The sequence below is a fragment of the Elephas maximus genome, chromosome 10 (assembly GCF_024166365.1).
Source record: "Elephas maximus indicus isolate mEleMax1 chromosome 10, mEleMax1 primary haplotype, whole genome shotgun sequence".
NCBI lineage: Eukaryota > Metazoa > Chordata > Mammalia > Proboscidea > Elephantidae > Elephas > Elephas maximus.
This window is the reverse complement of record NC_064828.1, coordinates 106,918,630-106,944,747: the sequence shown is the minus strand read 5'-3', so window position 1 is coordinate 106,944,747 and position 26,118 is coordinate 106,918,630. Positions and strand designations below refer to the sequence as shown.

The following is a 26,118-nucleotide window of genomic DNA, read 5'->3' as shown; positions in this document are numbered from 1 at the left end:
TCTCTTGGGTTGTCTGTCTTTTTCTTATCAAATTATAGGAATTTTTTTTTGTGTATGCTGGATATAAGTTCTTTCTTGGTTTGTTACAAATATCTTTTCCTATTATGTGTGTTGTCTTTACACTCTATTGTATCTTTAATCAATTGAATTCGTATTTTAAAAGTAGTTGAATCCATCAATCTTGTCTTTATGACCAATATTTTTGTGTGTCTTGTTTAAGAAGTCTTTTCTTCCCCAAGGTCATGAAGATATTCTCCTATATTATTTTCTAAAAGCTTTATTTATTAATTTAATAATGAATAATTACTCATATATTTTTTAATTTATCAAGCACCTACAAGGTACTATCACTGCCCTGGGCACTATGAGATACCTGTTTTCTTTCTTCTTCACCTTTTAGGCTTCATGACATTCAGAAAAATTAATGCAAACGGTGTCACTAGATACAAAGCAACAGGAGGAAAAACGATTTTCCTTTTCCTCATGTTTCAAAAAACCAGCTTCCATACTGTATTTCCAGAAAGGTGAACCAGAGAGGACGTCCGTGAATGGTTATGTATAATAGAAATGGGGATATAAAGGAACAGACCAGGATGATACAATGTGAAATGTACAGTTAGATGTGGGTGGTGATTCAAGTTTTCAGATTAGGTGATTGGGTGGATGAGGTGCCACTCACTGACAGAGAGAATGTAGGGAAAGGAACACAACATGAATTCTAGACTCTTTTGGTTGCAAATGACAGAAACCCACTTCCAACTAGCTTAAGACTAAAGGAGGAGTTAGGGCAACTGAATGGCTTATAAAAACAAAAAGATCTAGGATGGACTGGTTTCAGGCACACCTAGATGCAGTGTTCAAATGATGTCCAGATGAAATGATGACCAGATGACTAAATGAGTTGTGGGATAGCATCAAGGACGTTATATATGAAGAAAGCAAAAGGTCATTAAAGAAGACAGCAAAGAAAGAAAAGACCAAGATGGATGTCAGAGGAGACTCTGAAACTTGCTCTTGAACATAGGGTAGCTAAAGCAAACAAAAGAAATGATGAAGTAAAAGAGCTGAACAGAAGAGTTTAAAGGTGGCTCGAGAACACAAAGTAAAGTATTATAATGAAATGTGCAAAGACCCAGAGTTAGAAAACAGAAAGGAAAGAACATGCTCTGCATTTCTCTACTTGAAAGAACTGAAGAAAGAATTCAAGCTGCGAGTTGTAATGTTGAAGGATTCTACGGGGAAAATATTGAGCAATCCAGGAAGCATCAAAAGAAGATGAAAGGAATACGCAGAATCACTATACCAAAAGAAATTGGTTGACATTTAACCATTTCAGGAGGTAGCATATGATCAAGAGCAGGTGGTGCTGAAGGAAGAAGCCCAACCTGCACTGAAGGCATTGGTTAAAAAAAAAAAAATCAAAATCAAGGCTCCAGGAATTGACAGAATACCAATTGAGATGTTTCGACAAACAGATGTAACGCTGGAAGTGCTCACTTGTCTATGCCTAGAAATTACCTGGCCAACTGACTGGAAGAGATTCATATTTCTGCCATTGCAAATAAAAGTGATCCACAAAGCGGAGGATAAGTACATCATTACATAGCTGCCAAATTGCATCATTACATAACTGCCAAACCACTGAAAATCATAGCCCAGCCAAGTTGACACATAATCTTAACCATCACAGGTTCCATACACCTTATTTGCTTTAGCAGCAAGCTGTCCAGTCTCCTTGGTGGGCCACAAGCACCTCTTTTGCATAATCCCACCCAATTGTTGTATGGAAGTCACAGAGACTATGGCTAGAAAAGCAATATAAACAATTCACTGCACCACAAATGTTAAAAAGCAAAGATGTCCCCTTGAGGATTAAGGTGCACCTGACCCAATCCTTGGTATTTTCGATCACGTCATATGCATGTGAGAACTAGACAATGAATAAGGAAGACCAAAGTAGAACTGATGCATTTGAATTTATGAAAAATGTTGAATATACCATGGACTGCCAGAAGACCAAACTAATATGTCTTGGAAGAAGTACAGCCAGAATGCTCCTTAGAAGAGAGGATGGTGAGACTTTACCTCGTGTACTTTGGACACGTTTTCAGGAGGGCCCAGTTCCTGGAGAAAGACATCATTCTTGGTAAAGTAGAGGGGCAGCAAAAAAGAGGAAGACCCCCAACCAGATGGACTGACGCAGAGGCTGCAGCAATGGGCTCAAACATAGCAAGGATTGTGAGGATGGCACAGGACCAGGCAGTGTTTCTTTCAGTCATATATAGGGTTGCTATGAGTTGGAACTGACTCAATGCCACCTAACAACAACAACAACAAATGATGTCAGGGTTTCTCTTTCTCTCAATTTTTCTGTTTCTTTCTGCCTGGTGTCTTCCTTCTCTCCTGTTGCAGATAGCTTTCTCCTCATAGCTGGAGAAGACAATTTACACTGTCCTTTAAAATTGTAATCTGAGAGAAATAGAGTAGGAAGAAACATCTTCTCTGATAACCTCGACAGAAATTTCCAAAAATTTTCTGATTGGCCTGGTTTGTGTCATATGCCCATCAGGTCTGTCTGAGTCTAGAATCTGTATCATTCACCACTACTAAATCTTGTCTCTTAGTACTAGCCATTCTCCACTACCCCTCCCCCCCCCAAATTATTATAAAGCTCTTCAAAGGCCAGGAACAACTTACATTTTTACTCCTGGCATCTAGCACTGTGCTCAACACATTGTATTGGCTATTTTTTAAAATGTGCATGGGACTGAGTTGAAATAGACAAATCTAAGGATTAGAGCTTAAAATCTAATAAGCATGTAACTTGAGTTAATTCAATATTGCAACAGTGCAGCTACAAGGTGCTCACAAAGTGAATGAATTAAAGGATAGAAATAATCATGGAGCACTTATGCCTGGTTTCTGTGAAGGGGAATCGTTCCCAACTAGTCTAGAATTCTTAGAATGTGCAGATAGGCAAAAAGACAAGGTAGAATTAGTAGACCTTATTTGTTTTTCAACAAGCCTTTGGTAGATTTCCACATCAAAGGCTCTTTGAAGAATGGTGTTATCCTGGAAATTACTTAGAACACTACTGTTGTTGTGATTGTTTTACTTTTGTTTATAAAATTGAGGGTATGAAATAGAACTAATTCAAGTAATGAAAGTTAAACGTAAATGAGAAAGTGTGAAGAGTGGGGTCTGATGTTATTTAACATTTTAATAAATTATCAAGATGATGTGTGGATTAGTGGAGAGACGGGGCCAAGATGTTGGAGTAGTCAGACGGTTCCTGTGGTCCTTCTTACAACAAATACTCGGAAAACAAATTAATCAATTATATATGACAATCTAGGAGCCCTGAACATCAAAGACAAAGTTTAGGAGTCGAACTGAGTGGCAAATGGAGGGATAGACAGTTGAGAAGCAGCGAGGATTTGCCAGACCTGACCTGGCCCACGACATGCAGGCTGAATCGGCTGGCCCACAGGGGCTGAGGCAAGCAGTAGTGCTTGGGACACGTTTTCCACACCAGGAGAAACCGAATGGCAGAAACTCTGCACAAGCCTCCAGAACCAGGGAGACATAGAACTGAATCTGTGAAAGTTAAGTACAAGCATCTAACCTACTGCACTGGATCAAAAAAAAAAAAAAAACCCTTCCCCTTCTGGGAAGTACCTCTCTCCCATTTACCTGCCTCCTCCCGGCTCACCTCTGGTCCAGTCCAGCTTTAGCAATTGCCATGCCCCCTGGGCCGGAATTGGGACTGGTCCCCTGCCCCGAGCTATTCTCCCAGCTTTGGAGAAGGAACAAATTAACAAACAGGAAAAAATAATCTGCCAAGTCCCCTAAGCTGGAAACTCAGGGCAGGCACATCCCCTTTGCCTAGGCACAGGCATAAGGGGTCCACAGACTTTGAATGCCTTTCACCCCTGCCTAGACCTATGTGGGCCCATCTCAACAGTGTAAGCCCTCATTAGCACAGCACAACAGGGTGCATACCTGAAGCCTATTTTCAACTGCAACAGGTAAGGGTAGTGGGAGATTTGTGATATTTGACACTCCCCTGCGCATTAAACACGGTCCTCACCTATACACATCAGGGGCCTGAGGACTGATGGCTGCACCCACTGAACCTAGCCACCTGCAACAGGGGTCCGAGAATAAGTAGTGTCTCCCAGTCCTTACGGCCAACAGCTCTGGGTTCCCGAAGTCGGGCTGCAAAACCATCTATGCACTCTAGAAAACAGGGACATGCCTTCCACTCAGGCACTCAGGAGAAGCCATCAGCCCTCTACCTTACTCAGCACATAACCCCCTACTACAGCCAGATACCTGTGCCTACTCCAGTCACCCCTATGTAGACCTGCCCAACAAGGGCTGTAGGTGAGAACCTGCACCACACACTCAGTGACTGATGACCTGGGCACCTGAGCTGAATCCACACAAGACAAGTAAATGGACTTCTGGGCTCACATACCTAATAACAGCTCTAAACACCTGGTGACAGAATGTGAGAGCTCCAAAGATGCCAGTAATCAAAGTAGCTCACATGACCAGGCTATGTGGGCATATCAAAACAAAACAAAATAAGAAGCGAGGACACAGTAAGCAAACATAAAATAAATAATATAATAACTTATTGATGGCTCAGAGACAACAGTCAATATCAAACCACATAAAGAGGCAGATCATGATGGCTTCAGCAAGCAACCAAAACAAAGAACCAAGAAACCTCCCAGAGGAAGACAAATCTTGAAATTACCAGAGGTACAATTCAAAAGATTAATATACAGAACTCATCAAGAAATCAGAGAGATCAGATGCAAAGCGGACCAAGGCAAGGAACACACAAAGCAACAGAGCCTTATGAAGGCTATACAAGAACATAATGACAAATTTAACAGGCTGCAAGAATCCATACATTAAAAAAAAAAAAAAATTTATACATAGCAAACAGAAATCCAAAAGATTAACAATAAAATTTCAGAATTAGACAACTCAATAGAAAGTCATAGGAGCAGAACTGAGGCAACGGAAGTCAGAATTAGTGAGACTGAAGATCAAGCACTTGACACCAACATATTTGAGAAAAATCAGATAAAAGATCTCAAAAAAATGAAGAAACCCTAAGAATTATGTGAGACTCTATCAAGAGGAATAACCTACGCATTATTGGAGTACCAGAACAGGGGAGAGGATAACAGAAAATACAGAGAGAATTGCTGAGGATTTATGGGGAGAAAACTTCCCAGATACCGTGAAAGACAAGAAGATATCTATCCAAGAAGCTCATTTAAACCCACACAGGGTAGATCCTAAAAGAAAGTCACCAAAACATATTATAATTAAACTTGCCAAAGCCAAAGATAAAGAGACAATTTTAAGAGTAGGCGGGTATAAACGAAAAGACATCTACAATGGAGGGTCAATAAGACTAAGTAAGCTCAGACTACTAAGCAGAAACCATGCAGGCAAGAAAGCAATGGGATGACATACATAAAACCTTGAAGGAAAAAAACTGCCAGCCTAAAATTATATATCCAGCAAAACTGTCTCTCAAATATGATGGCAAAATTGGGGCATTTCCAGATAAACAGAAGTTAAGGGAATTTTTAAAAACAAGCCAAAATTATGAGAAATATTAAAGGAAGTCCTCTGGTTAAAAAATCGATAACATCATATAACAACCTAAGACTAGAACACAGGACAGAACAACCAGATATCAACCCAGATAGGGAAGTTACAAAAATAAATCAAAGCTAAAACACTGAAAAGAGGGAAACAGAGATGTTAATATGTAAAAGATGACAACATTAAAACAAAAAAAAGGGAATAAATAATGTAGTCATAGAGCTTTCATATGGAGAGGAAGTCAAGGCAATATCAAGAAATAAAAATTGGCTTAAACTTAGAAAAGTAGAGGTAAATATTAAGGTAACCACAAAGGAAACAATCCTACACATCAAAATAAAAAAGAAGAAAAACATAAAGACTCAGGAAATACAAAATCAAGGACAATGAAAAAGATGAAAAGAAAATACATGAAGAAAAATGACTCAGCACAGAAAATGAAGTGCAACAAAGAAACTGTCAACAACACACACACAAAAATAAATCTAAGTGACAGCACTAAACTAATACCTATCAATAATTATGCTGAATGTAAATGGACAAAATGCACCAATAAAGAGACAGAGTGGCAGAATGGATAAAAAAAACACAATCCATCTATATGCTGCCTACAAGAGACACACCTTAGACTCAAACTCAGAAACGAACAAAAACTTAAAGGATGGAAAAAAAAATATCAAGCAAACAATCAAAATAGAGCAGGAGTGGCAATATTAATCTCTGATAAAATAGAATTTAAAGTAAAATCCACCACAAAGGATAAGAAGGGCCACTACATAATGATTAAAGGGTCAATACACCAGGAGGACATAACCATAATAAATATTTACACACAGTCATGGATTGAATTGTGTCCCCCCAAAATATGTGTCAACTTGGTTAGGCCATGATTCCCAGTATATTATGTGCCTGTCCTCCATTTTGTGATTATAATTTTATGTTAAAGAGGATTAGGGTGAGATTGTAACACCCTTACTAAGGTCACATCCCTGATCTAAAGTAAAGGGAGTTTCCCTGGAGTGTGGCCTGCACCACCTTTTATCTTACAAGAGATAAAAGGAAAGGGAAGCAAGCAGAGATTGGGGACCTCATACTACCAAGAAAGCAGTGCTGGGAGCAGAGTGCATCCTTTGGACCCAGGATTCCTATGCAGAAAACTCCTAGTACAGGGGAAGATTGATGGTAAGGACCTTCCTCCAGAGCCAATAGAAAAAGCCTTCTCCTGGAGTTGACACCCTGCATGTGGACTTCTAGCCTACCAGACTGTGAGAAAATAAACTTCACTTTGTTAAAGCCATCCACTTGTGGCATTTCTGTTGTAGCAGCACTGGATGACTAAGACACACACCCAATGACAGGACTCCAAAATACATAAAACAAACTCTAACAGCATTGAAAGAGAAATAGACAGCTCCACAATAACAGCATGGAGACTTCAACACACCATTTTGGTGAAGGACAGAGCATCGAGAATGAAGCTCAATAAAGACATGGAAGATTTAAATACCACAATCAACCAATTTGATCTCATAGACATATACAGAACAATCCACCAAACAAGAGCCATGTATACTTTCTTTTCCAACACACATGGAACATTCTCCAAAATAGACCACATATTAGGGCACAAACGAAGCCTTAACAGAATCCAAAACACTGAAATACTACAAAGCAACTTTTCTGACCCTAAGGACATAAAAGTAGAAATCAATAACAGAAAAAGCAAAGAAAAAAAAACCTAATACATGGAAACTGAACAACACCTTGCTCAAAAAACTACTGGACTATAGAAGAAATCAAGGACAGAATGAAGAAATTCACAGAATCAAATGAGAATGAAAACACATTCTACTAGAACCTTTGGCACACAGCAAAAGCATTGCTCAGAGGTCAGTTAATAGCAATAAATGCACACATCCAAAAAGAAGAAAGGGCCAAAGATCAAAACATTAACCCTAAAACTCGAACAAATAGAAAGCAGCAAAGGGAGCCCACGGGCCCCAGAAAAAAGGAAATAATAAAAATTAGACCAGAAATAAATGCAATTGAAAAAGGTAACAAAACCAAAAGCTGGTCCTTTGAAAAGATCAGCAAAATTGATAAACCGGTGGCCAAACTGACAAAAGAAAAACAGAAGAGGAAGCAAATAACCCGAATAAGAAACGAGATGGGCAATATCACAACAGACCCAAGTGAAATTAAAAGAATCATAACAGAATACTGTGAAAAATTGTACTCCAACAAATTTGAAAACCTAGGGGAAATGGACAAATTTCTAGAAACACACTACCTACCTAAAGCTAACACAAACAGAGGTAGAATAAGTAAATAAACCTATAACAAAGGAAGACATTGAAGAGGTGATTAAAAAACGCCCAACAAAAAAAAAACCCTGGCACTGACAGCTTCACCAGAGAATTCTACCAAACTTTAGAGCACAGTTAACACCACTACCACTGAAGGTATTTCAGAGCATAGAAAAGGATGGAATACTCCCAAACTCATTCTATGAAACCACCATAACCCTGATACCAAAATCAGGTAAAGAGTGAAAAAAAATCAGGTAAAGACACCACAAAAAAGAAAAATTACAGACCAATATCATTCATGAGCATAGATGCAAAAATCCTCAACAAAATTCTAGCCAATAGAATTCAACAACATATCAAAAAAATAATTCACCATGACCAAGTGGGATTCATACCAGATATGCAGGGATGGTTCAACATTAGAAAAACCATCGATGTAATCCATCATGTAAATAAAACATAAGAACCACTTGATCTTATCTATTGATGCAGGAAAAGCATTTGACAAAGTCCAAAAGCCATTCATAATAAAAACTCTCAGAAAAATAGGAATAGAAGGGAAATTCCACACCTTAGTAAATTTTTTTTTTTTAGTAAAGGGCATTTATACAAAGCCAACGGCCAAAATCATCCTAAACGGAGAGAGTCTGAAAGCATACCCCTTGAGAACGAGAACCAAACACGGATGCCCTTTATCACCACTCTTATTCAACATGGTGCTGGAGGTCCTAGCCAGAGCAGTTAGGCTAGAAAAAGAAATAAAGGGCATCCAAATTGGTCAGTAAGAAATAAAAGTATCCCTATTTGCAGATGATATGGTCTTATACACAGAAAACCCCAAAGAATCCACAAGAGAACTACTGCAATAGAAGAGTTCAGCAGAGTATCAGGATACAAGATAAACATACAAAAATGAGTTGGATTCCTCTACACCAACAAAGAGAACTTCAAAGAGGAAATCACTGAATCAATACCATTTACAATAGCCCCCAAGAAGATAAAATACTTAGGAATAAATCTAACCAGAGACGTAAAAGGCCTATACAAAGAAAACTACAAGCCACTACTGCAAGAAACCAAAAGAAACCTACATAAGTGGAAAAACATACCTTGCTCATAGATAAGTAGACTTAACATTGTGAAAATGTCTCTTCTACCCAAAGCAATCTATAGATACAATGCAACCCCGATCCAAATTCCAGCAATATTTTTTAATGAGATGGAGAAACAAATCACCAACTTCATATGGAAAGGCAAGAGGGCCTGGATGAATAATGCATTACTGTAGAAGAAGAACAAAGTGGGAGGCCTCACACTACCTGATTTTAGAACCTATCATACCACCACGGTAGTCAAAACAGCCTGGTACTGGTACAACAACAGAAACAGACCAATGGAACAGAATTGAGAATTCAGGCATAAATTCATGTACCTATGAGCAGCTGATGTTTGACAAAGGCCCAAAGTCTGTTAAATGGGGAAAACACCACTTTAGGTGCAAGGAAGAATAAAGAAAACTAAAGATACAAGGGAAAGATTAGTCCAAAGGAAGGACTAATAGATGACATCTACCACGGCCTCCACCAGACTGAGTCTGGTAAAACTAGATGTGCCCTGCTACCACCACTGACTGCTCTGACAGGAATCACAATAGAGGGTCCCAGACAGAGCTGGAGAAAAATGCAGAACAAAATTCTAACTCAAAAAGAAAGACCAGACTTGCTGACATGACAGAGACTGGAGAAACTCTGAAAGTACAGCCCCCAGACACCCTTTCAGCTCAGTAATGAGGTCATTCCTGAGGTTCACTCTTCAGCCAAAGATTGAACAGGCCCATGGAATAAAACAAGACTAAAGGGGTGTATCAGCCCTGGGGCAGGGACTGGTAGGCTGGAGGGAACAGAAAAGCTGGTAATAGGCAACCGAGGGTTGAGAAGGGAGAGTGTTGACATATCATGGGGTTGTTAACCAATGTCATAGAACAATGTGTGTACTAACCATTTGATAAGAAACTAGTTTGTTCTGTAAACCTTCATCTAAAGTACAATAAAAAATAATAATGGCCAAAAAACTGGGGAAAAGACAGCCTCTAACAAATGGTACTGGCATAACTGGATATCCGTCTGCAAAAAAATGAAACAAGACCCATACCTCACACCATGCACAAAAACTAACTCAAAATGAATCAAAGACCTAAATATAAAATCTAAAATGATAAAAATCGTGGAAAAAAAATAGGTACAGTGCTAGGGGCCCTAATACATGGCATAAACAGAATACAAAACGTAACTAACAATGCACAAACACCAGAAGAGAAACTAGCTCCTAAAAATCAAACACTTATGCTCAACAAAAGACTTCACCAAAAGAGTAAAAAGATTACCTACAGGCTGGGGAAAAAAAATTGGCTACAACATATATCCAGTCGGGGTCTAATGTCTAATATCTGCAAGATACTACAACACCTCAACAAGAAAAAGACAAGTAACCCAATTAAAAAATGGGCAAAGGATATGAACAGCCACTTCCCCAAAGAAGACATTCAGGTGGCTAACAGATACATGAGGAAATGCTCATAATCATTAGCCATTAGAGAAATGCAAATCAATACTACAATGAGATATCATCTCACCCTAGCAAGGCTAGCATTAATTCAAAAAATACAAAATAATAAATGTTGGAGAGGTCGTGGAGAGACTGGGACACTTATACAGTGCTGGTGGGAATGTAAATGGTACAACTACTTTGGAAGTCATTTGGCACTTCCTTAAAAAGTTAGAAATAGAAGTACCATATGATTCGGCAATCCCACTCCTTGGAATATATCCTAGAGAAATAAGAGCTGTCACACAAATGGGCATATGCACACCCATGTTCATTGCAGCACTGTGAACACAATAGCAAAAAGATAGAAACAACCTGCATACCCATCAACAGACAAATGGATAAAGATATTATTGTGTATACATACAATGGAATACTACACAATGATAAAGAACAATGAGGAATCGGAGAAACATCTCACAACATGGATGAATCTGGAAGGCGTTATGCTGAGTGAAATTAGTCAGTTGAAAAAGGAAGAATATTGTATGAGACCACTATTATAAGCACTCAAGAAAAGGTTTAAAAACAGAAGAAAGCATTCTTTGATGACTACAAGGGTGGCCAGGGAGGGAGGGAGAAAGTCACTAACTAGATAGTAGACCAGAATTATCTTAGGTGAAGGGAAGAACAACACACAATACAGGGGAAATCAGCACAACGGGACTAAACCAAAAGCTGAGAAGTTTCCTGAACACAACCAAACACTCTGAGGGAGAGAGTAGCAGGGTGGGGGGTCTGGGGACCACGGTTTCAGGGGACATCTAGGTCAATTGGCATAACAAAGTTTATTAAGAAAATCCTCTGTATCCCACTTTGCTGAGTGCCGTCTGGGGTCTTAAAAGCTTCAGAGTGGCCATGTAAGATGCAACAATTGGTCCCAACTCCCCTGGAGCAAAGGAGAATGAAGAACACCAAAGACACAAGGAAATTATTAGCCCAAGAGACAAAAGGGCTACATTAACCAGAGACTCCATAAGCCTGAGACCAGAAGAACTAGACGGTGGCCAGCTACCACCAATGACAGCCCTGACAAGGAACCCAACAGTGAGTCCCTGATGTAAGCAGGAGAAAATTGTGGTGCAGAACTCAAATTCATATATAAAGACCAGACTTAATGGTCTGACTGAGACTAAAGGAACCCCAGAAGACATGGCCCCGCTCTGTTAGCCCAGAGCTGAAACCATTCCCGATGCCAACTCTTCAGACGAAGATTAGACTGCAATACAAAACATAAAATGGTACTCGTGAAGAGAGTGCTTCTTAGTTCAAGTAGATTAAGTGGGCAGAACCTGTCAGGAGGCAGGATGTGAAGGCAGAAAGGGATACGAGCTGGTTGAATGGACATGGGAAACCTGGGATGGAAAGGGGGAGTGTACTGTCACATTATAGGGACTGCAACTAGGGTCATATAACAATGTGTGTATAAATTTTTGTATGCGAAATTAACTTGAGCTGTAAACTTTCACCTAAAGCACAATAAAAAAAGAGACGTGTGGACAATGGAATTCGGTAGTTTGTATTCAACAGCTCTTTCAATTAATGTACAATTAATGTGCTCAGTTGCTAACCCAAAGTTTGGGGGCTTGAGGCCCCCCAGAGGATCTAGAAAGAAAGTCCTGGTGACGTACTTCTGAAAAATCAGCCACTGAAAAGTGTGGAACACAGTTCTGTTGTGACACACATCGGGTTGCCATGAATCGGAGTCAGCTCGGCAGGAACTAGTCACTGGTATCAGTTAATGCAATATTTAATTGACAAAGACAAATAAAGGTACAATAATGCGAAATAATGGTAGGTGGCTTCAATTTAGGTAGGGTTCCATTATACATTTCGGGGAAGCATAGCAGTATAGGGGAATACAAGGTGGGCACCCAAAGCCAATTCTTTTCTTCAGCTAACCAAAAACCAGTGGCTGTCGATTCAGTTATGACTCATGATGGCCCCATGTTTTTTGGAGTAGAACTACATATAGGGTTTTCAGTGTCTGTGACCTTTCAGAAGAAGATCACCAGGCCTTTCTTTCGAGGTGCTCTGGGTAGACTCGAACCACCAAACTTTCATTTAGTAGCCAAGCACTTAACTGCATCACCCAGGGACTCCATTTGCTTCAGCTACCCAGACCCAACCCAGTGCCTGCCCCGGAGATTTTCCAACTAGCTGGGCCAATTTCCCTTGTATTCCTCACTTTTTCGTGTACTTCTGCCCACTGCTACAGCCACGTGCTCAGTTGCCTTATGAGCTAGACAGGAATCCTTTTTTGGACAAGGGGCTACTACAGTCTCTGCTACAATATCCAAACCTTCGAGGATTGGGATGGGGAGTTGCTTAAGGTGAAAGAAAAAAAGAAGTAATACAAATTGGAAAGAGGTATCTTTTTAAGGAGGTGATTAATAATTAGAAGAAAGTCTAGGGAAAAGCAACCAAGATGTTCAAAGAGATAGAGTCCTTCCATTGAAGCATGTCTAAAAAATTAAAATCCTCCAAATAGGAAATGCACAAAATAATAAAGGATCCAAAAATCATTAAAAACACATCACAAAATTCCATATTGCACTTATCCTTTGAAGCTTAAAGGTGATTCGAGAGCAAACCAACAAAAAGACTCTGTGGGACTTAAAGAACTTGTTTCCCAAAAGGAGGGTAGAGACTGAAAATGTAAATACTTTGAAGAGGGTTTTAAATAAATTCCTGGAGGAAAAATACATAATATATTGCTAAAGTCTAGTATAGTGCCTTGGAAGAAAGGCCCGGTGATCTACTTCTGAAAAACCAGCAATTAAAGACGTGCAAAGCTCTTCTCAGACCCTAAGGCCATAAAAGTAGAAATCAATAACAGAAAAATCAGGGAAAAGAAATCAAATACTTGGAAACTGAACAATACCCTGCTCAAAAAAGACTGGGTTATAGAAGACATTAAGGAGGGAATAAAGAAATTCATAGAATGCAACGAGAATGAAAACACTTCCTATCAAAACCTCTACCCACTAAACCTCTGGGACACAGCAAAAGCAGTGTTCAGAGGTCAATTTATATCGATAAATGCACACATACATAAAGAAGAAAGAGCCAAAATCAGAGAACTGTCCCTACAACTTGAACAAATAGAAAGCGAGCAACAAAAGAATCCATCAGGCACCAGAAGAAAACAAATAATAAAAATTAGAGCAGAATTAAATGAATTAGAAAACAGAAAAACAATTGAAAGAATTAACAAAGCCAAAAGCTGGTTCTTCGAAAAAATTAACAAAATTGATAAACCATTGGCCAGACTGACTAAAGAAATACAAGAAAGGAAACAAATAACCCGAATAAGAAATGAGATGGGCCATATCACAACAGACCCAAATGAAATTAAAAGAATCATATCAGATTATTACAAAAAATTGTACTCTAATAAATTTGCAAACCTAGAAGAAATGGATGAATTCCTAGAAAAACACTACCTACCTAAACTAACACAATCAGAAATAGAACAACTAAATAGACCCGTAACAAAAAAAGAGATTGAAAAGGTAATCAAAAAACTCCCAACAAAAAAAAGCCCTGGCCCGGATGGCTTTACTGCAGAGTTCTACCAAACTTTCAGAGAAGACTTAACACCACTACTACTGAAGGTATTTCAAAGCATAGAAAAGGATGGAATACTACCTAACTCATTCTATGAAGCCACCATCTCCCTGATACCAAAACCAGGTAAAGACACCACAAAAAAAAAGAAAATGACAGACCTATATCCCTCATGAACATAGATGCAAAAATCCTCAACAAAATTCTAGCCAATAGAATTCAACAACATATCAAAAAAATAATCCACCACCAAGTAGGATTTATACCAGGTATGCAAGGTTGGTTCAATATTAGAAAAACCATTAATGTAACCCACCATATAAATAAAACAAAAGACAAAAACCACATGATCTTATCAATTGATGCAGAAAAGGCATTTGACAAAGTCCAACACCCATTCATGATAAAAACTCTCGGCAAAATAGGAACTGAAGGAAAATTCCTCAACATAATAAACGGCATTTATACAAAGCCAACAGCCAACATCATTCTAAATGGAGAGAGCTTGAAAGCATTTCCCTTGAGAACTGGAACCAGACAAGGATGCCCTTCATCACCGCTCTTATTCAACATTGTGCTAGAGATCCTAGCCAGAGCAATTAGGCTAGACAAAGAAATAAAGGGCATCCGGATTGGCAAGGAAGAAGTAAAATTATCTGTATTTGCAGATGACATGATCTTATACACAGAAAACCCTAAGGAATCCTCCAGAAAACTACTGAAACTGATAGGGGACTTAAGCAGAGTTTCAGGTTACAAGATAAACATACAAAAATCACTTGGATTCCTCTACATCAACAAAAAGAGCATCGAAGAGGAAATCTTCAGATCACTACCATTCACAGCAGCCCCCAAGAAGATAAAATACTTAGGAATAAATCTTACCAAAGATGTAAAAGACCTATACAAAGAAAACTACAAAGTACTAGTGCAAGAAACTAAAAGGGACCTACGTAAGTGGAAAAACATACCTTGCTCATGGATAGGAAGACTTAACATGGTAAAAACGTCTATTCTACCAAAAGCCATCCATACATACAATGCACTTCCGATCCAAATTCCAACATTTTTCAATGTGATGGAGAAATCACCAACTTCATATGGAAGGGAAAGAAGGCCCAGATAAGTAAAACATTACTGAAAAAGAAGAAGAAAGTGGGAGGCCTCACTCTACCTGATTTTAGAACATATTATACAGCCACAGTAGTCAAAGCAGCCTGGTACTGGTACAACAACAGGCACATAGACCAATGGAACAGAATTGAGAATCCAGATATAAATCCATCCACATATGAGCAGGTGATATTTGACAAAGGCCCACTGTCAGTTAATTGGGGAAAAGATAGTGTTTTTTTAAAATGGTGCTGGCATAACTGGATATCCATCTGCAAAAAAATGAAACAGGACCCATACCTCACACCATGCACAAAAACTAACTCCAAATGGATCAAAGACCTAAACATAAAGACTAAAACGATAAAGATCATGGAAGAAAAAATAGGGATAACATTAGGAGCCTTAATACAAGGCATAAACAGAATACAAAACATTATTAAAAATGACGAAGAGAAACCAGATAACTGGGAGCTCCTAAAAATCAAACACCTATGCTCATCTAAAGACTTCACCAAAAGATTAAAAAGACCACCTACAGATTGGGAAAAAATTTCCAGTTATGACAACTCCAACCAGCACCTGATCTCTCAAATCTGTATGATTCTGTTAAAACTCAACCACAAAAAGACAAACAACCCAATTAAAAATTGGGCAAAGGATATGAACACGCACTTCACCAAAGAAGATATTCAGGCGGCTAACAGATACATGAGAAAATGCTCTCAATCATTAGCCATTAGGGAAACGCAAATTAAAACTATGCTGAGACTCCATCTCACTCCAACAAGGCTGGCACTAACCCAAAAAACACAAAATAATAAATGTTGGAGAGGCTGTGGAGAGATTGGCTGGTGGGAATGTAAAATGGTAGAACCACTTTGGAAATCGATCTGGTGTTTCCTTAAAAAGTTAGAAATAGAACTACCATACAACCCAGAAATCCCACTCTTCAGAATATATCCTAGAGACATAAGAGCCTTTATATGAACAGATATATGCACACCCATGTTTATTGCAGCACTGTTTACAATAGCAAAAAGCTGGAAGCAACCAAGGTGTCCATCAACTGATGAATGGATAAATAAATTACGGTATATTCACACAAGGGAATACTACGCATCGATAAAGAATAATGATGAAGCTGTGAAACATTTCATAACATGGAGGAACCTGGAAGGCATTATGCTGAGTGAAATTAGTCAGTTGCAAAACGACAAGTATTGTATAAGACCACTATTATAAGATCTTGAGAAATAGTTTAAACTGAGAACACATTCTTTTGTGGTTATGAGAGGGGGGAGGGAGGATGAAGAAAAAGAAAAGAGGGTTATTTACTGATTAGATAGTAGATAAGAACTACTTTAGGTGAAGGGAAGGACAACACTCAGTGCAGGGAAGGTCAGCTCAACTGGACTGGACCAAAAGCAGTTTCCTGAATAAACTGAATGCTTCGAAGGTCGGCTGAACAAGGGCAGGGGTTTGGGAACTATGGCTTCAGGGGACATCTCAGTCAATTGGCAAAATAAATTCTATTAAGAAAAAAAAAAAAAAACACGTGCAAGCACAGTTCTACTCTGACACACACGGGTTAGCCATGAGTTGGAGTCAATTTCCAAGCAACCAATTTATTAGACGACAGTGTGGTGTAAGAGTGCCTAGTGACCAAAGGTCAGAACGTCTGGGTTCTAGTCTTGGCTTGCCCTCTTACTAATGCTGTGTGTGTGCCCCTGGGCAAATGACTTAGTATTTCTGAGACTGTTTCCTTAGCTGTAAAACAGCGATAATAACAAGTCTCCTGACTCCTCAAAGGGTGGTTTTGGCGTTCAAAGGAAACCCTGTATTTAACGGTGTTGTGAGAACTCTAAGGGACTCCATAAATATAAGGTACTTTTGTTACTGCATTGCTGAAATTATTGCAAACTCCAGACTAGGGGCATCTACCCAGTGCCGCCGAGTCGATTCCGACTCCTAGAGAAGAGCAATTTGGCTCTCCCAAGTGGCGATGTGTGTTTTCAATTCTCTTCCCTTGTTTATGTGGGTATCTTGTCCAGGAAACTTTTCAGTGTCTTCAAGATATTTTTTAAAGTACTATATATACAATTAGCAAGGTAGGGCCTGTAGAAATATCACACAGATGCTTATGATAAACTGTCAATAAAAAGACACCAAAACTCCGAGTCTGTGAGAAAGGACTTTTCCGAGGAGGCGGTCTGTTCTTTGAGCGGACTGTATTGTGTTTGATCAACCAAGGGATGCGGGCCGAATTGGAACATGAATTGGTAGAACCGGTTGGTTATACAGTAGCTATTATAATTCCAGTCTGTTTCATTAAAAAATGTATCGCAGTTCCCTGGAATAAGCAGGTTGCTCCAACAAGCCTCAAGTTCTTGCTGACCTGAAACTTCGCTCCCAGACCCGGAGCGGAATAATGCGCGCGCACCCGGCTCCGACGGCCCCCGGTCCCGTGAACGCGCCTCCTCCGTCCGCCCCGGCGCGCGCGCCGCCGTCTCGCCACGTGATCCGAGCGCGGCGACGGGGGGCGGAGCTCGGGCCGGCTCCGCAGCGCCGCGCAGGCGCCCCAGGGCCGCGCCGAGCCAAGCCCCTCCTGCTCGCTCTAGGAGTCAAAATGGCGGCGAGGGGAACCTGGAGCGGTCCCGGAGCCTGAGCCACTGACAGGAGCAGAGAGGGCGGCGGCGGCGGCGGCGGCAGGAGGAGGATGGCCGGGGGTGCTGGCGCCGGTGCGGACGGGGGTGCTGGCGGCGGCGGCGGCGGAGGCGACGGCAGCAGTCCCAGCGGCGGCAGCAGCAGCGGCAGGAGGATCCTCCGGGGTGAGTGCCCCTCGGTGTCTCCGTGGCTGTGGAGACGAGGTTCTGCCGGCGGGGCGTCCCGGCGAGGAAGGGACGCTGACGAGGCGGCGGGGCGTGCGGCTGGGACCGGGCGGCCGCGGGAGGCGCTGGGGCGCGGGGCGGGGCGGGGGGAGCCGTCCGTCTGGGGCTGAGGCGGCGGCGGACTGGCCGGTCCCCGTGCGCTCCGAGGGGCGGGCTGGGCTGTGCGCGGCCGTCCCGGGGCCACAGGCGCGAGGTGTGGCGCTCGGGGCGGGGAGAGCGGCCCGAAGCGGCCGCAGCAGGGGCCCGGCCGGCTGCGGGCTCCGAGGGGCGGGACCCGCCGCTCCTGGGACGCGGGGAAAGCGCTCCCGAGACTCGGGCGGCGCGTGTTTACCTGGGCGCGGGGCTGCGAGCGCCCGGGGTGGGCGTGAGAGCGGCCGTCGGAGCGCCGGGGAGGCAGCAGGCCCTCGGGCAGACAGCCGGTCCCTGGGGAAGAAGTTCCGTGGTCCCGGTAAGTTCTCAGGGTGAAACTGGAGTGGAGCTTTGACAGCTGGGGAAGGAGACAATACCTGGGTTCGACAAAGAAGAGGAGGCTGTGCGTGGAGTACTTACATGGCAAAAAGCGTGCGTTTTTCAGTACCTCATCGTTTGCGTAGCTTTCTGCCAGTCTTTCCCCCGAGGATGAGAACTTTCGCACCCTATTCAGAGAAGCTCCGAGGAGTGTTGCCTCTGCTTTGAACTACAATAACACCTCTTCACGTAGCAGCACAGATGATGAGTACTGCGGATTAGGCCTAATTTACAGAAGCAGACTTGATTATCTTTAGTAGAGCACTGTTTCCTATGCTGAAACATCTTACTGTAATGAGGAAATAGGCATTTTTACAGAATTTCTGAGCTTTTCAACGTACAGAATCTTTAGTCTCTGAATAGCATCCATTTCTTTTAGATTGCTGAAATAAATTACTTTCATCCGGAAATGTGGAATGAAAGAAAGAGATGAAATTGCAGCTGTGATTAGACTTGCCCTGGCATTTTAAAGTTAGAAAAACCTTTAGAGAACCGGTGTGACTATTTTACAACTGGGAAACTAGGCCAAAAGAGGTGAGTGACTTACTCAAGGTCTACAGCTGGCAAGGGGCTGGGCCGAAACTAGGCCTCTCCACTCCGGTTTAGAGAGCTCTTTTCACAGCACACCTAGGCCTCTTACTCTTCACTGATTGTGTTCTTCACCACCACCACCATCTCTAGGACTTTTTGCATTAAAGTTGATAACAGAAAAGAGAGAGCCTCACTCTGATTCTTTTTTTAAGATTCTGTTTCCAATTTTTTTTAATAATTTATTTTTGTTGTTGTTGAGAATATACACAGCAGAACATATGCCAGTTTCTGCATGTATAATTCAGTGATATTGGTTACATTCTTCAAGTTGTGCAACCATTCGCACCCTCCTTTTCTGGGTTGTTCCTCCCCCACTCACATAAACTCACTCCCCCTAAGGTTCCTATCTAATCTTTTGAGTTGCTCTTGTCACTTTGATCCCGTGTAGATAGTTAAAAAATGCTCAAGGCAGGCGTTTTTCACTAGTTAAGCTGAATGGTTGTTTAGTTTTAAGAAGGGAATTTTTTTGGTTTAAGTTTTAACAATTATCAAGGCAATAGTTTCGGGGGCTCATCCAGCCCCCTTGGCTCCAGAAAGTCTGGATTCCATGAGAATTTGAAATTCTGTTCTGCATTTCCACCTTTTGATCTGGATTCTTCTGCAGAATCTTTGTTCAAAATGTTCAGTAATGGTAGCCAGGTACCATCCAGTTCTTCTGGTCCCATGACAAAGGAGGCAGTTGTTCATGGAGGCAATTAGCCACAAATTCCATATCCTTGTCCTGTTCCTTCCTCTTGTTGCTCCAGGTGAACAGAGACCAATTGTCATGCCTTGGATGACCGCTTGTAAGCTTTTAAGACCGCAGGTACTATGTAACGAACTAGGAGGTAGAACAGAAACACTAAATGCAATAGTAGGCCAGTTAACTGGGATGTCCCATGAAACCATGACCCTAAACCTCCAAACCAAGGAACCAAATCCCATATCATGTTTGGCTGTACATGAGCAGCCTTGGCAGCTACTCTTTTTTTTTTTTTTTTTAAGTGATCAGGGCTTCAAACCGGTTATGTTCAGTAATTGCCTACCTAAACGAACATGTTGCATAGCAACCAAATTTGTTGTCTGCCATCGCAAGGATTTGAATGTGTGACGCTCTCCACAGCCTTGCCAGTAATCCAGTCTCCCACATCAGGCTCCTGAGACTTTCAGGATCTATGCGGGAGATTATGTTTATGTCAGCAGTGAACTGTTCTGAACTGGTCTGAAGCCCTGAAGTATATAAGTCAGTACTCCATAAACAGTAATCCCCGCCCAATCCTGGTAAGCACTAATAAAATTTGGTCTGTTCTTGTGTTTTCATATAAGTGACACGCTTCCCCCACGAGATATTTTTGTAACCGTGCTATGCTAATTTTTTTACAATGATATGTTAAATTGTTACAGTGGCACTTACGAAAATACCTCGCAGGAGGAGGGCAAGGTTGGCAAACAAACGTGGAAGGTACATGGTATTTGTGTAAAAATATGGTATTATGTTGTTCTATGCCCAGATACCAGCATTTTAAAGAAGTTCTTTGTGTTAGGCTCTAATTTTAGGATTTAAAAGACCTGAGTTGTTTTCCAAATTATACTACCTAGTTGCCATGTATCTTATTGAGTCATAACAGTTTTCTTTGTAGCATGTCACAGGTTAACCTTCAGAAATACAATAACGCCAAGTGATCTCTGATTTTATATTCTAGTCACTGAAACTCACACATCGAACATTGAACTCGTGTTCAGTTACACAGGTGATTATTGAAGATCTGCTTTGTGTTTTGCATTATACTAGGCACTATGGGAGAAAAGAAATAGGTATAACATGTAGACTTTGCCCCAGGTTTCCTGTTGGAAAGATGAGAGGTATCCCCAGAGTCTAGAAGACAACCTAGTGAGTTCTGCTAATACAAAGGATGATATAGATGTATAGTGTATAGGGAGATGAGTAAGGCATCAGGAGTCTAAAGAATCTCCAGGAATAGTTGGGACTTGGGCTGGCCTGTAAGGGTTTAGATTTAGAGATGTTAGAGCACTTACTTTGTGAAGAAAAAGCAAAAGTAAAAAGTGGAGATTAGTTTTCAGAGAAGGGGATAGGAAGAAACTAGAATGAGCCAACAACTGAATTGCCTTGGGAAACTAAAAAGGGAAACGTTAGACAGTCAAAAGAGTATCTGTCTGTAAAAGAGTTTGAGTGTTGGATTGAGGGAAATTTGGATTTTTATCCTCTTGTGAAAGGTTTGGGGAACCATTGAAAGTTTGGAAGCCAAGGATTAATGTAATAAACCAGCAACATGGACATGTCAATGATGTATAGGTTGAGTTAGAATAAGGAGAGAATGGAATGGACCAGCGAAGACAGTAGCTGTTGGCAGTTACCTGAGTATGAAAAGATGAGATCCTAATTTAGGATAGAGTCAGTAGGAAGAATTACATGGCAAGTATGTTTTAAGAAAAAAAATTCATTTATGGGGGCTGAAAGAGTTTCTAGCCTGGTTAATGAGAAAAATCTGGTGTGACTGGCAAAATGACATTATTGCGACATTGAAGTTTTAGGCATCATCATTGTACATTTGAAATCATGTTTTTCAGACCAAAGGAAAATAGTACTGTAGTTATTCAGGTACGTATTCGTATGATTGATTAACATCAGCCTTCCCAAATAACTTAGAAGCATCATAAGGATAGGAAATCCCGTCAATTTTGCTCACGACAGTATTCCCAGCACCTAGCCTAGTGTTTGGCACATAGGTGCTCACTGAGGTTATTAATTAAATCAAACAGAGCACTAAGGTTTAATGCAATAATCTTAAAATTATATCATTTATAATTTTTTTGTGGAAAAAATGCTTGTCTTTTTTTTTTTTTTTTTTTAAACAGCCTTCCCTGTTCACCTAGTTTTGGTACAATGGTAATAAAACAAAAACTTACCTGATTTAGAAAGAAACAGGCAAATGTCGTTTTCTAAAAGTATCTTTTTAAAAGTGAGATAACCTACATTTCGTTTTAAGTTGATATTATTAGGTGCTGTCGAGTTGGTTCCAACTCATACCGACCCTACTACATACAACAGACTAAAACACTGCCCAGTGCCGCACTACCCTCGCAGTCATTATATTTGAGCCCATCATTGTAGCCGCGGAGACTGTCCATCTTGCTGAGGGTCTTCCTCTTTTTTGCAGATCGTCTACCAAGCATGACGTCCTCCTCCAGGGACTGCTCCCCCCCTCCCCCAATAATATGCCCAAAGTACGTGAGATGAAATCTCGCCATCCTTGCTTCTGAGGAGCGTTCTGGATGTACTGCATCCACAACAGATTTGTTCGTTCTTCTGGCAGTCTGTGGTGTATTCAGTATTCTTTGCCAACACCATAACTCAAAGGCGTCAGTTCTTCTTTGGGCTCCCTGATTCATTGTCCACCTCTCACATGCATATCAGAGGATTGAAACCCCCATGGCTTGGGTCAAGTGCACCTTAGTCCTTAAAATGACATCTTTGCTTTTTAACAGTTTAAAGAGGTCTTTTATAGCAGATTTGCCCGATGCAGTGTGTCGTTTGATTTCTTGACTACGGCCCCGTGGATGTTGATTGTGGATCCAAGTAAAGTGAAATCCTTGACAACTTCAGTCTTTTCTCCGTTTATCATGATGTGGCTCATTGGTCTAGTTGCGAGGATGATTGTTTTCTTTATGTTGAGGTGTAATCCATACTGAAGGCTGTAGCCTTTTATCTTCATCAGTAAGTGCTTCAAGTCCTCTTTACTATCAGCAAACAAGGTTGTGTCATCTGCATAACGCAGGTTGTTAATGAGTCTTTCTCTAGTCTTGATGGTGAGTTCTTCACATAGTCCAGTTTCTTGGATTATTTGCAAAGCATATAGATGGAATAAACTGATGTTAGCGTAAATTGTCAGAACCCAAAATTTGAAAGGGAGGCATAATTTGGAGAAATTTTTGAAGCGTTAGTTGAGTCCGGAGTTATAATGAAACTCAAACTTGCAGTAACTTATTTGTAAAACAAGTTCAAGTTTTATTTAATGCAAACTGCAGTGCTTTTTAACTTTCTCTTTATTTTTGAAAATGTTGGCAGTCTGTAAATTTCACATTACAAATTGAATTCTTCACTGTATCATTAGTATCTCATACAGTATAGAAACTTTGGAAACAATGTACTAACTTTTGTAAACTGACATTAAACCCATATAGTGAACTTTAATAATAATGCTAAAGTTGGAGTAAATAGGAGTCCTTTAATTCACAGGATTCACAACAGCCCCTTTTTTGAATATTGTTGGGGTTTTTAAATACAGTCGTGCAGTAATAGAACACTGGCCTGGGAATCCACCCTCCATGCAGACTCTGACTGCTGTTCATAGTTCTGTGATCTTAAGCAAGCTATTTAACCTGTCCGAGGCTAATTTCCTCATCTTACATAGTGGCTTTTCCATCTTATGAAAATTTGTATTCCATCCTTTTCTTGCTATCAGTAATTGCTAGTTAAGCCTTTGCCATTTGTTCTCCCACTCCCTCTCTCCTTCTCTGTACTGTTCTCTATATTGTTACTACAATTGGGTTTCTAAAAAACCAGTTGGAGCATGCCGTTTTCCTACTTAAAGAATCTGTTAACTTTCTGTCATCTGTAGAATAAAGTCCAAACTCACAAGTTTATAGTCTGCCCAGCCTTCGGTTTCCCATCACTCCAGCCATACCAAGTGGTTCTTGTTCCCTATGCATCTGTGTTTTTCATGTGTTTATTCCAGTGTTTGGGAGTTGCCCTTATTCTGTCATGAACTCTGTTAGCTGCCCGTCTGGTATCTACTTCCCTCTCCTTTCCTGACAGAAGTCTGGTTTTGTTCATGTATCCAGAGACCCAAAGGGTGATCCATTACCAACTCCAGGGGTAGATTTTGATTAGTCCACACCAGTCAGATAATTTTCCCTGTAAACTTATTTATTCCAGTCAGATTGAAGGAGAGGAGACTCTGCATCTGGAGGAGAGGATACTTTCTCATAGTCTGTGAACATGGGCATGTGTGGCCCCAGTAGCCATGAGGGATGAAGTCTGCCTTAGGATGGCAGAGCAGAGAGGTAGAAAGAACCTGAGTCTTTGATAATATCATTTAGCCACATATTGTACTAGACTTGGAGCCTGCCCAACCGCTGGACTGCTCTGCATGAGAGATAAATTTCTTTTTGTTCAGGCCAATTCTTTGGAATTATTTCCCATCAGAAATCACCTGATTGATATTAATACAAGCCTCTTTATTCTTGAAGACCTAATTCAAATGTTACTTTACCAATAGCCATGCACTCCCTTAGTACTGTGGACCTCTCTTCCAGCCCTTATCTAATATAATCACTCTGCAGGAGTCTCTATGCTTTGAAACAAAGCATTGAGGACATAGCTCAGTGGTACATAATAGATACTCAGAAGTGAGTTGTTAGGATGGAATAATAACATGAAAAGTGCTTTGTAAATAATTTTCTATAAATATAAAATGTCACTGTCTTTAAAGTGAAAATGGAAAAACCAATTAGGCCAGACATGCAAATTGTTCTTTGCTTGCCCTTCATTATTCTCTAGAAATGTTCGCTTACATAGGAAGTGTGACAGTGTCCTCTAGCCATAGTCTCTTATGTTAAATGAAAAATTCTCCTTACTCTAAGCAGGAAACATGGAAGGAGCAGTCATGAATTAGCTGTTACTGTGCTATTCCTTCTTTTCCACCTCCGTTTCTCTCTCCTTTGCTTCTTTCTTTCTCTTTCGGGGGGAGACAAATGCCAAAACTAACTTCAAGTATAATATATGTCTTTTTTTACTGTCTTTTGAAGTTATATTTAGGTCTGTTTTATCTGGGATTTATTTGTGAATTATTCTTTAGAGAAAAATTTTACAATGTCCTTCTAAGACCTAATTATTCTTTAGACTTTCCCAAAATATTTTTTGTTTACTAAAGACTAGACATGAGAATTTTCTTATAAGCAAAAAGCTTTGTGGCAGAACTAGATGAGTTTGTAGCAAATGTTAGTAATACCTTATGACGGAGAAGTCTCATTATAGCCTTAATTACAGTCATAGTTCTGTCACATGCTTCAACAATAAAGTCTGGCAAAGGAGGAGGGATGGGAAGGAGAGGGAAAATTTTCAGATTCAGTGTACTTCACCATTTGTTGGCTTTAGTCAAGTAAATGAAATTTTAACATAGTAATTTGTGCTTATTTTTAAAACAAGGAAAAGAGGAATAGATTATACATGTAGAAATTACATATTGGGATGATTATAAAAAGACAAAATTGTCATATTTGTCTGTGAGGAACAACCTTTCTTGTTCTGATAGCTGGTTTGCTCACTATTTACTTTGGACAAGTTAACCTCCCTGTGCCTTGGTTTCCACATTTATAAAGAGAGTAGTGCCAGCCTCCTCAGGGTTCACTTGTTTGATTAATTAAGATAATCTCTGTGAAAACACTTAACATGCTGTTTGGAATGCAGGTGCCCAGACATTCGTTCTTTTTTCTCCCAATGTTGTTAATGCTCTTTGGGTTTCAGCTTTTGAGTATTTAAGCCAGGATCTGTCTTCTATATGATCAGTTTTTATGTCTTATGGGGTTATTATTTTCTTGAATAAGAAAACATCTCAATTCAAGCAATACTGTATGTTTAAAAAAAAAAAAAAAGCTCCTCTCCCTCTGGAATAAAGTCCTTGTCATGGGCCATAGGTCATAGGGCTTTTGTTATCTGGCCCTGTTTCCTCTCCAGTCTCTTATCTTTACTGCCACAATCCCTTCCCGCTGCACTCTATTTATAGAATTACAGTACTTTTAATTCTTCAGTGAACCAAGTTTTGTTTTCTCCTTGGGACTTCACATAATTCCCTCAGCTGTTTGGAGCATTTTGACATCCCTCCCCCTCACATCCACCA

General features: G+C 40.4%; 1 protein-coding gene across 5 annotated transcripts in view; it reads left to right on the top strand.

The window, feature by feature from the left end:
• The first annotated feature begins 17,846 nt into the window (after positions 1-17,846).
• Positions 17,847-26,118, top strand: part of BTBD7 (BTB domain containing 7) — a 100,795-nt gene continuing 92,523 nt past the window's right edge. For 4 of the 5 annotated variants that reach the window (XM_049897616.1, XM_049897618.1, XM_049897619.1 and 1 more), the window contains exon 1: positions 17,847-18,061. The gene's annotated coding sequence lies outside the window, so the exon portion shown is untranslated. Of the gene's footprint in view, positions 18,062-18,272; positions 18,570-26,118 lie in introns of those variants that run through there. The other variant, XM_049897617.1, reaches the window with a different exon arrangement.